Here is a 17,597-nt window from a genome sequence, read left to right as displayed (position 1 = left end):
TGTAGAGCGGACATACGGAAATGGAATGCACACAGAGTAACTCCCGTTTTTTTTTTTGCAGACCCATTGAAATGAAAGGTTTGCATACAGTCCGCAAAAAAATAAACAGAACGGACACAGAAAGAAAATATGTTCGTGTTCGTGTGCCCTTACTTTCATTCTGCGGGTCAATATGAATCCGGCGATATCCTATATGTAATTTCCAATAATCGGCCGGCTCTATAATATAATACTTTTTAATCCCTTTAAAAACAATAAACATATAGTCATATATCATATAGGGTTGAGCGAACCTGAACTGTAAAGTTCGGGTTTGTACCGAACTTTAGGATTTTTCTGGTTCGGCGTTCGGCAGAGCAGCCAATCAACAAGCGTTTTACTCTTGTGCCCTTAGAAGCCCTTAGAAGCCATCACAGCCATGCCTACTAATGGCATGGCTGTGATGTGACCCAGCCTCTATATAAGCTAGAGTCATGTAGCGCTGCACGTCACTCTGCTCTGCTTAGTGTAGGGATAGGATCCTGCTGCTGTGAGGGAAAGAATAAGAAAGAATCTTTAAAGGGACACTGACAGGCCAAATCAGCATATATAGTTAGATATATGACATTACAGGTCTTATAGAGTCTTTTAAAAGCATATAAGTATCCCCCCTGTCCACCTTATAAAGAGCGAAATATAAAGTTTTATAACCTGCTTGTCCGGTCAGCAATCTGCCCAAGGGGCGGCGTTTCATGTGAAAATGCGCCCAGCCAGCCTTCCCAACTGCCGTTCTGAAGCCCCGCCCAGCTCATCAATATTCACTTCGCTGGGCGGCGGCTAGAACTCTCCCCAGTCCCGATCCTGCGCATGGGCAATTCAATCCTCTGGGACGCACTATTAACCCCTTTGACGATGTGAGTGAGCAGCGCTCTGAAGCGCTGCTCTGAACAGTGCATGGCTGAGGCTGCAGCTGCCTCCAAGACGCAGGCAGGCTGTGTGTGTACGCATGCGCGATCTAACCACGGCGGGGCGCAGGCGCAGAAGATTGGGCATGAACGATGCCCAGAGGATTGAATTGCCCATGCGCAGGATCGGGACTGGGGAGAGTTCTAGCCGCCGCCCAGCGAAGTGAATAATGATGAGCTGGGCGGGGCTTAAGAACGGCAGTTGGGAGCGGCTAGCTGGGCGCATTTTCACATGAAACGCCGCCCCTTGGGCAGATTGCTGACCGCACAAGCAGGTTATAAAACTATATTTCGCTCTTTATAAGGTGGACAGGGGGGATACTTAGATGCTTTTAAAAGACTCTATAAGACCTGTAATGTCATATATCTAACTATATATGCTGATTTGGCCTGTCAGTGTCCCTTTAATCTGAAGTGTTTGTTAACTCAGCGATCTACCTAGATTTTGTTTTGTGGGTGCAGTGCACAATCTTTTTACCCTGCCCTGAGCCCAGTGACACAGAAAACTAACTTTTATCTGTCTGTTAGTTAGGTGGGTGGCAGGGGCGGCCATTTTATGCAAGTTCAGTGCACCAGCACAGCATATGTGCATTTTTGACAGTCAAATACAAGCTTGAAATACTGAAAATATATTCTGGGTTTAAAAAAAATCACCCATTTTTTGCAAGACTCTACATCTGTGGCCTTTGCAGCATTTGTCAGTGTGAAATACAATCTTAAAATACTGCAATCATTTTCTGGGTTTAAAAAAAGCACCCATTTTTGGCAATATCCTACATCTGGGGCCTATGCTGCATTTGTCAATGTGAAATATAATCTTGAAGTACTGCAATAATTGTCTAGGTTTTAAAAAAAATACCCTTTTTGGGCAAAATACTAAATTTGCAGCGTTTGCTGCATCTGTCAGTGTGAAATACAAGCTTGAAATACTGCAATAATTTTCTGGGTTTAAAAAAGCACCCATTTTTTGCAATACCCTACATCTGGGGCCTATGCTGCATGTGTCAGTGTGATATATAATATTGAAATACTGCAATAATTTTCTGGGTTTTGAAAAACACCCTTTTTGGGCAAAATACTAAATTTGCAGCCTTTGCTGCATCTGTCAGTTTGAGATACAAGCATTAGATACCACTGTTATATTCTGCTATTAAAAAAAAAATAACATTTTGGGCAAAATACTATATTTGCGGTGTTTACTGCATCTGTCATTGTTAAATACAAGCTTGAAATACTGCAATAATTCTCTGGGTTTTAAAAAACACCCTTTTTGGGCAAAATACTACATTTGCAGCCTTTCCTGCATCTGTCAGTGTGATATACAAACGTTAGATACTACTGTTATATTCTGCTATTAAAAAACCACCCATTTTGGGCAAAATACTAAATTTGCAGCCTTTGCTGCATCTGTCAGTGTGAAATACACTCGTTAGATACTACTGTTATCTTCTGTTATTAAAAAAAACACCCATTTTGGGCAAAATTCTAAATTTGCGACCATTGCTGCATCTGTGAGTGTGAAATACACACGTTAGATACTGCTGTTATATTCTGCTATAAAAAAAACACCCATTTTGGGCAAAATACTATATTTGCGGTGTTTGCTACATCTGTCATTGTTAAATACAAGCTTGAAATACTGCAATAATTTTCTGGGTTTAAAAAAGCACTCATTTTTGTCAATACCCTACATATGGGGCCTATGCTGCATCTGTCAGTGTGAAATATACACGTTAGATACTGCTGTTATATTCTGTTATTTAAAAAAACACCCATTTTGGGAAAAATACTAAATTTGCAGCCTTTGCTGCATCTGTCAGTGTGAAATACACGCGTTAGATACTACTGTTATATTCTGTTATTAAAAAAACACCCATTTTGGGAAAAATACTAAATTTGCAGCCTAGATACTGCTGTTATATTCTGTTATTTAAAAAATAGATACTGTTGTTATATTCTGTTATTTAAAAAAAAACACGCATTTTGGGAACAATACTAAATTTGCAGCCTTTGCTGTATCTGTCAGTGTGAAATACCCGCGTTAGATACTGCTGTTATCTTCTGTTTTTAAAAAAAACACCCATTTTGGGCAAAATACTAAATTTGCGGCCTTTGCTGCATCTGTCAGTGTAAAATACACGCGTTAGATATTGCTGTTATATTCTGCTATTAAAAAACCCCACCTTTTTGGGCAAAATACTAAATTTGCAGCCTTTGCTGCATCTGTCAGTGTAAAATACAAGCGTTAGATACCACTGTTATATTCTGCTATTAAAAAAACACCCTTTTTGGGCAATATACTAAATTTGCGGCGTTTGCTGCATCTGTCAGTGTTAAATACAAGCGTGAAATTCTGCAATATTTTCTGGGTTTAAAAAAGCACCCATTTTTGGCAATACCCTACATCTGGGGCCAATGCTGCATTAATCAGTGTAAAATATAATCTTGAAATATTGCAATAATTTTCTGGGTTTAAAAAAGCACCCTTTTTGGACAAAATACTAAATTTGCAGCCTTTGCTGCATCTGTCAGTGTGAGATACAAGCATTAGATACCACTGTTATATTCTGCTATTAAAAAAAACACATTTTGGGCAAAATACTATATTTGCAACCATTGCTGCATCTGTCAGTGTGAATTACACACGTTAGATACTGCTGTTATATTCTACTATTAAAAAAACAACCATTTTGGGCAAAATACTATATTTGCGGTGTTTGCTGCATTTGTCAGTGTAAAATATAATCTTGAAATACTGCAACAATTTTCTGGGTTTAAAAAAGCACCCATTTTTGGCAATACCCTACATATGGGGCCTATGCTGCATCTGTCAGTGTGAAATATACACGTTAGATACTGCTGTTATATTATGTTATTAAAAAAAACACCCATTTTGGGCAAAATACTAAATTTGCGGCCTTTGCTGCATCAGTCAGTGTGAAATACACGCGTTAGATACTGCTGTTATATTCTGTTATTAAAAAAAACACCCATTTTGGGAAAAATACTAAATTTGCCGCCTAGATACTGCTGTTATATTGTTATTTAAAAAATAGATACTGCTGTTATATTCTGTTATTTAAAAAAAAACACCCATTTTGGGAACAATACTAAATTTGCAGCCTTTGCTGCATCTGTCAGTGTGAAATACCCGCGTTAGATACTGCTGTTATCTTCTGTTATTAAAAAACACCCATTTTGGGCAAAATACTAAATTTGCAGCCTTTGCTGCATCTGTCAGTGTGAAATACACGCGTTAGATATTGCTGTTATATTCTGTCATTTAAAGAAACACCCATTTTGGGAAAAATACTAAATTTACAGCCTTTGCTGCATCTGTCAGTGTGAGATACATGCGTTAGATACTGCTGTTATCTTCTGTTATTAAAAAAAACACCCTTTTTTGGCAAAATACTAAATTTGCGGCCTTTTCTGCATCTGTCAGTGTGAAATACACGCGTTAGATACTGCTGTTATCTTCTGTTATTAAAAAACACCCATTTTGGGCAAAATACTAAATTTGTGGCCTTTGCTGCATCTGTCAGTGTAAAATACACGCGTTAGATATTGCTGTTATATTCTGTTATTTAAAGAAACACCCATTTTGGGAAAAATACTAAATTTGCAGCCTTTGCTGCATCTGTCAGTGTGAAATACATGCATTAGATACTGCTGTTATATTCTGTTATTTTAAAAAAAACACCCATTTTCGGCAAAATACAAAATTTGCAGCCTTTGCTGCATCTGTCAGTGTGAAATACACGCGTTAGATACTGCTGTTGTATTCTGTTATTAAAAAAACACCCTTTTTGGTAAAATACTACATTTGCAGCCTTTGCTGCATCTGTCAGTGTGAAATACACGCGTTAGATACTGCTGTTATCTTCTGTTATTAAAAAACACCCATTTGGGGTAAAATACTAAATTTGCAGCCTTTGCTGCATCTGTTAGTGTGAAATATCCGTGTTAGATACTGCTGTTATCTTCTGTTATAAAAAAAAATACCCATTTTGGAAAAAATACTAAATTTGCAGCCTTTGCTGCATCTGTCAGTGTGAAATACATGTGCTAGATACTGCTGTTATCTTCTGTTATTAGAAAAACACCCTTTTTGGGCAAAATACTAAATTTGCGGCCTTTGCTGCATCTGTCAGTGTGAAATACATGCGTTAGATACTGCTGTTATATTCTGTTATTTAAAAAAACACCCATTTTGGGCAAGATCCTAAATTTGCAGAGAATGAGGAGGGCGTTGAATAAGGGACGTGGTCCCGGTCGTGGTGCTGCTGATGGAGCTCCTGTTGCAGGGAGAGGACGTGGTCAATCTGTGCCAGCTACACGCACAAGAGAAACACCTTCCTCAGGTGAGAGTAGGCAACAGAACCTTCAGCGTTATTTGGTTGGGTCTAATGCGGCTCTACGAATGGTGAGGCCAGAACAAGTACAGGCGATAGTAGATTGGGTTGCTGACAGTGCCTCCAGTTCCTTCACATTGTCTCCCACCCAGTGTCCTGCTGAAAGATCAGAGTTAGCACCTGCAGCTGATGTCCATCAGTCTTTCACCTCACCCCCTTGCAAATCAGCCAAGCAGTCTGAGCCCCAAGTCATGCAGCAGTCTCTTCTGCTTTTTGATGACTCTGCTACCAGGGTTTCCCAGGGCCATCCACATAGCCCTGCCCCAGAAGTGGAAGAGATTAAGTGCTCCGATGCCCAACCACTTATGTTTCAAGATGAGTACATGGGACGACCACCGCAGCACATCTCGAACGATGACGAAACACAGGTGCCAACTGCTGTGGCTTTCTGCAGTGTGCAGACCGACAAGGAGGGCAGGGGTGAAGACTGGGTGGAAGATGATGTGGAGGACGATGAGGTCCTCGACCCCACATGGAATCAACCCCACATGGAATCAAGGTCATGCGAGTGACTTGTGTAGTTCGGAGGAAGAGGCGGTGGTCGCACCGAGCCATCAACACAGCAGAAATGGGAGCAGGAGGCAAAAGCGGAGCGGCCGTCCCCTAGACAGTACGCCTGCTACTGCCCAACACAGCAAGGGACAGAGCACACCAAAGTCAGCACCAAGGAGTTCCCTGGCGTGGCAGTTCTTCAGACAATGTGCTGACGACAAGACACGAGTGGTTTGCATGCTGTGCAATCAGAGCCTGAAGCGAGGCATAAACGTTCTCAACCTGAGCACAACCTGCATGACCAGGAATCTAAGTGCAAAGCACGAGCTGCAGTGGAGTAGATACCTCAAAAACAAAGAAAGGTCTCTGGCTCCTTCTGCTTCCTCTTCTGCTGCAGTCTCGGCATCTTCATCCACCTCTGGAGTGACAGTGGCACCTGCCACCCCGCAAACAGAGGATATTCCAGCAACACCACCTTCTGGGTCATCAAGCATCTCCACAATGTCCCACGGAAGTGTTCAGCTCTCCATCTCCCAAACACTGGAGCGGAAGAGGAAGTACCCCCTTACCCACCTGCGATCCCTGGCCCTGAATGCCAGCATTTCAAAATTACTGGCCTTTGAAATGCTGTCATTCCGTCTGGTGGAGACGGAGAGTTTTAAAAGCCTTATGGCGGTGGCTGTCCCACAGTACGTCATGCCCAGCCGCCACTACTTTTCCAGGCGAGCCATCCACTACTTTTCCAGGCGAGCCATCTCTTCCCTGCACAACCAAGTGGGGGACAAAATCAGGTGTGCACTGCGCAACGCCATCTGTGGAAAGGTCCACCTAACTACAGATACGTCGACCAGTAAGCACGGTCAGGGACGTTATATCTCCCTAACTGCACACTAGGTAAATGCAGTGGCGGCTGGGCCTGACGCAGATTGCGGTTTGGCGCATGTCCTCCCACCACCGAGGATTGCAGGGAGCTTCAGTTTGCCTGCTGTTGCTTCTTCCTCCTACTCCGCTTCCTCATCCTCTACCAACTTCTCATCCGGTCAGCGTAACACCTTCACCACCAACTTCAGCACAGCCAGGGGTAAACGAAAGCAGGCAGTTTTAAAACTTATCTGTTTGGGGGACAAACCCCACACTGCGCAGGAGCTGTGGACAGGCATGGAACAACAGACCGATGAGTGGTTGGTGCCAGTGAACCTCAAGCCCGGCCTAGTGGTGTGCGATAACGGGCAAAATCTCGTAGCAGCTCTGGGACTAGCCGGTTTGAAGCACATCCCTTTCCTGGCGCATGTGCTGAATTTGGTGGTGCAGAGGTTCCTTAAAAATTACCCCGATATGTCAGATCTGCTGCAGAAAGTGCGGGCGTTCTCACCCTGCTGCTGCTCGCCTGTCAGCGCTGCAGCGTAACTATGGCCTTCCCGCTCACCGCCTCATATGCGACGTGCCCACAAGGTGAAACTCCACCTTGCACATGCTGGCCAGACTGCATCAGGCGATAGTGGAGTTTCAGCTGCAGCACGCACGGGTGAGTCGCTCTGCGGAACAGCACCACAAAAGGATGGAAATAACGATAAATACATATGATGAAATAAGTAAGCTAGGTAAAGATATAGAAAAAAGTATTAGCTAAAAACACATACACAAAGGACAAACACAATGTACTCAAGCTATATAGAGTAATTTTCTAAATGTTTTAAAAAAAAAAATAAAATATATATATATATATATAGACATAAAAGTAACCAAATATGCAAAAATAATAAACATAGACTTAAAAATTGGCGTGGCACTCAGAGAAAAGGAGCGAAACCCAGGACATCATTAAGATCCCTCGGTTGCATAGTATCCAGGGTCCAAATCCACCTTGTCCCAATCGTTGAGCAATCGTTTTCATGACATTTCCACCTCTCATTCCCAAATTCACGTGGTCGATGCCACGTACTTTCAGAAGGGATGAGTTTCCCTGATGAAATTTCTTAAAATTTTGGGAATGGGTTTCAAACTAGGTAGCTCATCAACATCATTGGCCTTCTCAATATCTCGGATGTGTTACCTTACTCTAATTTTTAATTCCCTAGTAGTGAGGCCTATATAAATTTTTTGGCATGGACAGGTCGCGTAATATACCACTGCTTTGGTGGTTCAAGTGATGTTGTGTCTAATCTGATACGTTTTAGTTTGATCTGAATTTGTGAACTCAGTGGCCTTGTCTATATTTGGGCACGCTACACACCTACCACAAGGGGAGCAGCCCCATTTTGGTCCCCTGGAACCAAAAATTCTACCACTTTCTGCAGGTCTATAGTAAGACTTAACTAAGTGATCACGTAGACTCCTCGAACGCCTAGCTACCAATGATGGATGGGTGCACAAATATTTTGCCAAAATCGAATCCGTCCTCAGGATTGACCAAAATCTCCTTAGTAACTGATACATATCTTCCCATTGGGAATGGTAGTTTGTAATGTATCTCACTATTTCAGCAGGTTGATCTCTCACCTTGGGATTCACCAGACACTCTCGTGGTGTATTCCTTGCTCTGTTATATGCTTTTTTAATTGATCTTTTACTGTATCCTCTTTCGAGGAATCGATTTTTCAAGATATCCGCTTGTCTCTCAAAATCATCATTACTAGAACATATCCTCCTTATTCTAATAAATTGCCCAGTTGGGACTCCCCTGATGGTCTGAATGGGATGTGATGAGGATGCATGCAGTAGTGTATTGGCAGATGTCTCCTTTCTATACACGTCTGTCTGTAGATATCCAAGGTCATCAGTTTTAATCATGACATCCAAAAAATCTACTGTCTTAGCATTAGAGTTATAGGTTAATTGAATGTTATAAGTATTGGAGTTCAGATTCTTCATAAATCCCTGTAGTTCATCAGCATCACCTATTAGACTGGGTAATACATTTCACAAATCTTTCTGTTACATAGTTGGGTGACATTTACCAATTTTTGGCTGTGATATACCCCTGTTCTACCTAGTAGACAGGTTAATAAATTTGTGGGGGATTCAGTCAGCACAACCCTGTATGCAGCTGCACATCGCTATGGCGAAATACACATACAAACGCAAAAACACAAATGCAAGAGCACTCTGCAACCAGCACTCTGCCCTGCCTCTATGCTGGATGTTGAATGAGGCATTGGTGTACATTTTGGCCAAAGCGTAATAAGCCACTCACCACGTCAAGGTCGCCTCTGAGTGGTCCCTAACACTAGTTCCTACCTGTTTATGGGCCATGATAGCCACACAAAGTCCAGGGAGCGCAGGCACAGCATGCACGCCAGGCACACTCTGCTTTTAACCCCGTCTGGTGCCGTGACAGCTTTCATCGGATCCAGGGATGCAAGTACCAACATGCATGCTGTGCCCAGTATATACTTCTCCTGGAGCCAAATGGCTACTGGTAGGCACTTTAAAAGTAGACTCAGTTTTATACTGACTTTAAAACTAGCCTCCAGGGCAGACTAACTGGTCAGGTGTGCATGACTGCATGGAGATCGCCACGCCTCCAATATATACTACAAAGAAAAAATTTGGGGGATTCAGTCAGCACAACCCTGTATGCAGGTGCACATCACTATGGCGAAATACACATACAAACACAAAAACACAAATCCAATAGCACTCTGCAACCAGCACTCCGCCCTGCCTCTATGCTGGATGTTGAATGAGGCATTAGTGTACATTTTGGCTAAAGTGTAATAAGCCACTCACCACGTCAAGGTCGTCTCTATGAGTGGTCCCTAACACTAGTTCCTACCTGTTTATGGGCCATGATAGCCACACAAAGTCCAGGGAGCGTAGGCACAGCATGCACGCCAGGCACACTCTGCTTTTAACCCCGTCCGGTGCCGTGACAGCTTTCGGATCCAGGGATGCAAGTACCAACATGCATGCTGAGCCCACTATATACTTCTATATACATGGCCCATAAACAGGTAGGAACTAGTGTTAGGGACCACTCAGAGGCGACCTTGACGTGGTGAGTGGCTTATTACACGTTGGCCAAAATGTACACCAATGCCTCATTCAACATCCAGCATAGAGGCAGGGCAGAGTGCTGGTTGCAGAGTGCTATTGCATTTGTGTTTTTTAGGTTAATAAATTTCACAAATTTTTCTGTTACATTCTTGGGTGACATTTTACAATTTTTGCTGTGAATAAATCCCTGCTCTGCATAGGTGACAGGGACCGAAATTAGTAAAAATCATCTGTTCCATTGGTGGGTGACATTAACCCATTTCTGGCGATAAAAAAACCCTGCTCTGCATAGGTGACAGGGAATTAAATTTGTAAATTTCGTCTTTAATTGGCCCTTTCATTCGATCCTTCCGCTTTAATAACTTGTCCCACATTTCAGCTCGATCACATTGCAGCCATTGACCTCCCTTGTATGTGGTCTCCCTTTCTCATGCTCCCTCCGGTGTGGAACCCTGATTTGCCGCTAACCATGATCAACATGGTAGGCACAGAAAAGAACATCGAAAGTTGATAGAGAAGATATCCAATTGGATCGTGGACGTCACGGGGATGTGTGATCAGGCAGAAGTTATCTAGAGTTAACTGTCTAACGTTTCCAAATCCAAAATACCATAGTGACATTCCCTATAATTTTTTAATAATCATTCCAATAACAGGGCATCTTAAGAGTCCTGTATTGTTATTTATGGTCACTACCTTCCTTAGTCGGGAGTGGGTAATTGCCGCGCGCCCCCTTCTTTACTTGGAAGCTTTGGCTTCAATAATTTGTCCCACATTTCAGCTTGATCACATTGCAGCTATTGACCTCCCTTGGATGTGGTCTCCCTTTCTCACGCTCCCTCTCCAGCGTGGAACCCTGATTCGCCGCTAACCGTGATCAACATGGTAGGCGCAGAAAAGAACATCGAAAGTTGAGAAAGAGCAGATATCCAATTGGATCGTGGACATCACGGGGACGTGCGACATGGTGGAGCAGTATGAGTGCACACGCCTACACGTACTGACTGATGGGTCTGCCCCCTTCAACTTCTTGGTCTCCAAATTGGGCATATGGCCGGAGCTTGCCCTTTACGCCTTGGAGGTGCTGGCCTGCCCTGCAGTCAGTGTATTGTCTGAACGTTTGTTTAGCACAGCTGGAGGGGGTTATCACAGGTTATATTTCCCAATGTTTTGGGGTGTACCCTAATTTAAACAAAAAAAATAATAAAATAAAACCAAAAAGCAGTGTAGGCTACCTCCTCATCCTCCACCGCCACTTCCACCTACACCGCCACATCCACTGCCTCCTCAACCTCCTACTCCATATGGACCTCGTCCTCCAAGATCAATATTATTATTTTTTATTTTTATGTATTTTATGTTATTTTAAGTCATTTCCCTATCCACATTTGTTTGCAGAGCACTTGCGATGCTCTTAACCACATTTTGTTGCCATTTGCATCCCTCTAGCCCTTTCCATGACTTTTTTACAGCCATTTTAGTGCTCAAAGTTCGGCTCCCCATTGACTTTAATGGGGTTCGGATTCGGGGTCAAGTTCAGGTCAAGTTCGGGTCCCGAACTCAAACTTTTTTGTGGTTCGGCCGAACCCGTCGAACCCGAACATCCAGGTGTCCGCTCAACTCTAATATCATACATAAATCACAATAAATCCCTATATGATAAAACACAATAAAAAAAGACCTTAAAATGATACAATAAATTCTGTGTATATTAACACTTATCGTAACATAAAGTATAGTCACGGTCCCACTATTTATTATCAGTGGGGAGCTCACGCACCAACAAAGAATGTTTGTATTCCACAGCAATGCTATAAATATAGGTAAGGTGTCTTGTTGTTACTTTGCTCAGGATAGCATTCACAGTTAATTAAGTCTAGTTCTATTGTAGCTGTTTTGTATCTTACAGAGTCACGATTTATTTGATCCTAGGACTGCCGCTTAGTGGCTAGTTTCCATATAGACAACGTGGTTGTTATTGCGAGTTCCTATAGTTGTTATTTAATGACTCGATTCCGTGAAAAATGCAAACAGTCATACGTGGTAGTATGGTGAATAATGATGTCGTCCGCTTACCAGGTTTCCGGTGTTGTTAAGCGGACAACATCATTATTCACAAGACTACCACGTATGACTGCATCATTCACAGAATCAAGTCACTAAATAACAACTATAGGAACTCGCAATAACAACCGCGTGGTCTATATGGAAACTAGCCACTAAGCGGCAGTCCTAGGATCAAATAAATCGTGACTCTGTTAGATACAAAACAACTACAATAGAACTAGACTTAATTAACTGTGAATGCTATCCTGCGCTAACAACAAAAAGTGCGTGAGCTCCCCACTGATAATAAATAGTGGGACCGTGACTATACTTTATGTTACAATAAGTGTTAATATACACAGAATTTATTCTATCATTTAAAATATATATTTTTTATTGTGTTTTATCATATAGGGATTTATTGTGATTATATAACTACCGTATATACTCGAGTATAAGCCGACCCGAATATAAGCTGAGGCCCCTAATTTTACCCCCAAAAAATGGGAAAAATTATTGACTCGAGTATAAGACTAGGGTGGGAAATGCAGCTATAATGCAGAGTGTATGTGTATATAATGCAGACACTCTACATTATATACACACATCTGCAAGAGGGTGACTCAGATTGATGGGAGTCTGACTCTGACTCCCTGTATTTAATGCAGAGTGTGTGCATTATATACACACACACTCTGCATTAAATACAGGGAGTCAGACTCCCATCAACTGGGCATTTATTTATTTATTTTAATTTTTTTAATATTTATCAGGTTGTTTATTTATTTATTTTTGTTGTCCAGGGGGAGGGGGGGCTGTCCAGGGGGAGGGGAGGCTGTGCAGGGGCCGGTACTTACTGCCGGTGTAAATCTCGCGGTCTGCTCCCAGTGTAAATCTCGTGGCCCGCGTGTCTCGCGAGATTTACACTGGGAGCTTAACAGAGGTGCCGCGCGGACGTGCTGGGAGCTGACCGGAGCAGCTGTAAAGGTAAGTAACAGCTTCTCCGGCCCCCAACATGTCATGGTCTGTATTATGGCAATGTAAGTTGCCATAATACAGACCTAGACTCGAGTATAAGACGAGGGGGCTTTTTGAGCACAAAAATATGTGCCAAAAAACTCGTCTTATACTCGAGTATATACGGTATATGTATATTGTTTTTAAAGGGATTAAAAAGTATTACATTATAAAGCCGGTCAATTATTGGAAATTTCATTATAATAGCTAGGTGGTATAGCAGGCTGAGCTATATTCCAGTTGAGCTTCCCTATCTATATTGTTACGATATCCATTTTTCTTGCGTTTTGGTATTGATAAAATAATAAAAACCTTGGAAATAATCAGTTTTATTTGTCGCCATATTCTGACCCCTATAACTTTTTTGGAGTTATGTGTACGGATCTGTGTGGGCGCTAATTTTTTCCGATCTGTACTTTTCATTGATACCATTCTGGGGTGTGTACGACTTTTTTATCACTTTTTATTTCATTTTTGGTGGGGAATGAAGTGAACAAAAATGGCAAATTGGCCATTTTGAAGTTTTTGTCCGTTTCGCCGTTTGTCGCATGGGGAAGATATTTTATAGTATAGGCGTTTTCTCACGTCGCAATACCCATGATGTGTATTTTTAATTTTTTTTATATTTTATATTTTTTTTATTCTTTAAAAACAGTTTTTTGGTTTGTTTGTTTTTACACTTTCTTATAGCTCCCATAGGGCACTATAACAAGCAATAATTAGATTGCTATGCTCATAGACTCCAATGCATTAGCATTGGAGTCTATGAGAAATGTGCTAGTTTCCTATGGAGCCCTGCTACAGACAAGTGCTCCATAGGAAACACTATGCAACAGCCTCCTGTCATTCTCTATGACAAGGGCTGCTGCATACAAGCTCAGGCTCCTCCAATCGCCACACGGGCGAGGCGGAGCATACCCCGAAGCGCACGCTTCCGGTAATACATGCTCTCAAATGCTGTGGTCAGATTTGTAGTCAAAGGGAAAAAACTCCATACAAATGATAGGAATAGGGATACAACAAATGACATTTATTTTCTAACAGCTTGTTGGCATATTTTGATGAACCAAATGATTTAGTGAAATCTGGTTTGTGTTATTTGTCACATAAACTTAATTTATTTCTTGGCTAGGTGAGAACTAGATGGTTGTTAATTATATCCCAATACTGTAGATTTACAAAAAAAAAGAGGAAGCAACCAAGGATTATATTATGAGAAAAAGATAGCACCTTCTACTTCTGCTATTAGTAAATGCCTTAGGCCAAATGCACACGGACGTGAGCGGTCCGTGGTATCCCGGCCTGGCATCCTGCTGACAGCAGGAGTGCACAGCGTCATTGGTTGCTATGACGCCGTGCGCTTCATGCCGCCGCTGCACTACAGTAATACACTCGTATAGATCATACCAATGACGCCATGCGTGCCTGCTGTCAGCAGGATGCCAGGCCGGGATACCACGGACCGCTCACGTCCGTGTTCCACGGCCATGTGCATTCGGCCTTAGTGAGTCAAATTCTTCTAGGTATGTAAAAAATGTTCTCCAATTTTAGGAGTTATCAAAACTGTACAAGTTTATTCTATGTGATTCATGTGGTTTACTGCTTTTTTTCCCATTGGATTTAGGCCTCTGGCACACGACCGTATGGCTTTTTAATATTTAGCGGTCCGCCAAAAAACGGATCCGCAAAAAATACGGATGACATCTGTGTGCATTCCATTTTTTGCGGAAAAGGAACAGCTGGCCCCTGATAGAACAGTCCTATCCTTGTCCGTTATGCGGACAATAATAGGACATGTTCTATCTTTAAACGGAACGGAAAAATGGAAATACGGAAATGGAAGGCATACGGAGTACCTTTAGTTTTTTTTGTGGATCCATTGAAATGAATGGTCCGTATACGGAACGCAAAAACAGAACGTAAACAAAAAAAAACGTTCGTGTGCAAGAGGCCTTACTCTTAAGCCCCTGCTGTGTGCAGGTGTTGGTACGGCAGCACACAGAGTCATTGTGGTTCCGTAGCCGCAAGGTATCCTGTGGAGCGCTGTGTTACAGAGTTATTTCCCCCCAGAAGCACTGCTTTTAGCACAGAATACCTCCTAATAGGGCCTCATGTACTAATATGGATAGTGCATTTCACCGCCATTAAAGGGGTTGTCCGGGCTTTTAATATTTATGACCTATCCTCAGAATAGGTCATCAATATCAGATCGGTGGGGGTCCGACACACGCCGCCCCTGCCGATCAGCTGTTTGAGGAGACACGTGCCCTCTCGCTTCTCTCTTCCTATCCACTGCTGCCCCACAGACATACAGCAGCGAGCAGTAAGAGAGATGAGAGACGGCATGTGCGCACTGTGCATGCTGTCTCCTCAAACAGCTGACCGGCGCGGGTGCCGGGTGTCAGATCCCTGCCGATCTAATATTGATGACCTATCCTGATGATATCATTAGGTCATCAATGTTAAAAGCCTTTAAGGGCTAATTCAGATGGCTGTATGCTGTCCGCAAAAATGCAGATCAGTTTTTTATGGACAGTTTAGCATGTCCGCAAAAAAACGGAAGGCATTCCGTAATTTTGCAGACCCATAGACTTCAATGGGGCCACGTCCTGATTTTCACTGACAAGTATAGGACATGTTTTATTTGTTTTGCGGAGCCGTAGAACGGAAAAAAAGGGATCCATAGAAGTGAATAAGTTAGCGTCTAATTAGCAAAAATAAGGGTCCGCATTTTTGCAGACAGCAGACGGCCTTCTGAACGAGCCCGAACTGTCACACCATGTGTTAGTGCCTTATACTGTATGTTGCATGAAGATTATATTACTGTTAGTAGAAGCTATTAACCCATTTATTATGCAGCAAAGATAGTTTCTTTTTTATTAAATGCCACCATGTCGGATGCACTAAGCCTTCCAAAATAATCTTTCCACGCTAAAATATCAAGGGAACGTCTTGGACAGTTCCCAATGGGAAACTGATTCCTGTTACCAAATGTCACCCACCTCTATTCTGTGGCAATGTTCTGCTCAGCTACCCAGCAATTACACTGGCTAAACCTGCAGTCACTTGGCTGTACAGCAATTATGCTTTAGGTGACATTGCCAGATGCCTTATGAATTATTTTGAGCCGAGTCAGTGAACATCTTGTTTTTCAAGATTAAAGTGGAAGTGTCACAATGAATGAGTTTGATAGAACGGATGGGGTCACTGCAGAGCTCACCATCAGCCTTATATAGCCACACAACCGATCTGTGATCCATCGTGAAAAATATCCACCGTCACCTATGAGAATAACTTTCTAGTGAAATTCTTAATCATATCCCTGTTTGATGTTTGCTTATGCAGCGCTGGATCCAATCCCAAGGCCATTGAGCCTTGCTTGTTCCTGCTCATAAATCAACCTTCTTCCCTAAAGCACCATAATTCTCCATAAAGAACATGGAGCAGAGGATTACACTGCCAAGCCACAAAAATGTATGCCTCAGTAATATTCATTTTACCTGTTCTTTTGCAAAATAATGGTTTCAAGCAAATCTCAGTGGGTTACCAAAAGATGGATTATTGCATAGCTGCAAAGTTTGTGAAGTATATTGAAAATGTGCTTCTGTCCTTATTTAAAAAATGAGAAAGTGGAGACGTGTGCTGCAATTTGCTTGCAAACTAAAAAAAGTATTAAAATATTAAAAATAAAGGGGTTATCTGAGACTATAAAAAGCTCCCCCATATGCAGGGCCCCTCATATTGAATATACTTACCCCACTCCCTGCGCCGCTCCTTGTCCCCGCACCGCCGCTGCTGCTTCTCCCCGTGCGCGGATGAAAATATCTGTTGTCGGGGGGAGAGCAGCCAATGGCAGATGGGGACGAGCCTCCCTAGCATCGCGGGTGACGCTAGGGAGGCTCGTCCCTGTCACCGTCTGCCATTGACTGCTCTTCCCCAGACACCAGATGTTTTCATCTGCACATGGGGCGAAGAATTACAACATGACTTGCAGAAGTATACAGTAAAGAAGTTGTCTAAAATTATTAAAAATCTTGGACAAGACCTATTGCTTAAAAATAAAAATGTTATCCTCACCCCTTTCTCCAGCACTGTTCTCTGTGGCGCTGGTCCTGTCCTGCTGCCACTGCTGGTTTGCAAGCTGCGGCAGTGACGTGCCGGTATACTTGCCATATACTTGTACATCATTGCTGCAGCCAATCACTGTCCTTAGTGTTATACCACTGAGGGCAGTGATTGGCTGCAGTGGTCATATGCTGTTTACCAGCATGTCACTGCTGCTGCCCACAAACCAGCAGCAGCAGCATGGAACCAGCGACACAGAGAACAGCACTGGAGAAAGGCGTGAGTATAACATGATTTTTAAGATTTTAAATTATCTTGCACAATCCCTTTACGTGATTTCCAGGAACAAAGACTGCTTTTGCTGAATGTTCTCATTTTCATAGGTCATATTCAAAGGCTTTTCTTTATCTCACAAATATTTCAGCAGTATATGTCCTTAAGATGACACTAAATGTTGGAAATGTATCTTTAAGCGTTATTCCCTGCAGTTATGTCATTGAACGCCCCCTCATATCCAGTTTCAATGTACAGCTACGTGCAAAGTCTTAAATCAGTCTTCATCCTTGTAGTGTATGATTAAAGCTTTCTTTTTATCCTCCACACGTACAGTATCTGCTTTTCA

The sequence above is a fragment of the Bufo bufo genome, chromosome 4 (assembly GCF_905171765.1).
Source record: "Bufo bufo chromosome 4, aBufBuf1.1, whole genome shotgun sequence".
NCBI classification, from domain to species: domain Eukaryota; kingdom Metazoa; phylum Chordata; class Amphibia; order Anura; family Bufonidae; genus Bufo; species Bufo bufo.
The sequence above is the reverse complement of the archived record's forward strand: the minus strand, read 5'-3'. Positions refer to the sequence as shown.